Here is a 269-nt window from a genome sequence, read left to right on the forward strand (position 1 = left end):
GAACCAGGAAGAGCGAAAAAGAGAAAAAGAGAGGCGAGTGAACAAGATATAAAGAAACAGAGGAAGTCAAAGATAAAACATTCTCTTGGAACTTTATCTGATATCTAAAACATACATAAAGCCATTAATTAACTAACAAAAAAAAAAAAACACTCATAAGAACACTCACCAAAGACTTCTTTTCTAATGAAGCCGAAAGGTCAGCAACTCCTTCCCCCAAGCGCGACAGGGAGGCACTGAGAACCTGGAGGAGATTCGGATAACAATGA

At 38.3% G+C, this 269-nt stretch overlaps 1 protein-coding gene across 1 annotated transcript in view; it reads right to left on the reverse strand.

The window, feature by feature from the left end:
- Positions 1 to 258, reverse strand: part of LOC119590928 (trypsin-1-like) — a gene marked incomplete at its 3' end in the record, with an annotated part of 15,198 nt that extends 14,940 nt beyond the window's left edge. Inside the window, 1 exon segment of the mRNA XM_037939667.1 lies at positions 170 to 258.
- Between the last annotated feature and the right edge of the window lie 11 nt (positions 259 to 269).

This window comes from Penaeus monodon, chromosome 28 (genome assembly GCF_015228065.2).
Source record: "Penaeus monodon isolate SGIC_2016 chromosome 28, NSTDA_Pmon_1, whole genome shotgun sequence".
Taxonomy (NCBI): Eukaryota; Metazoa; Arthropoda; class Malacostraca; order Decapoda; family Penaeidae; genus Penaeus; species Penaeus monodon.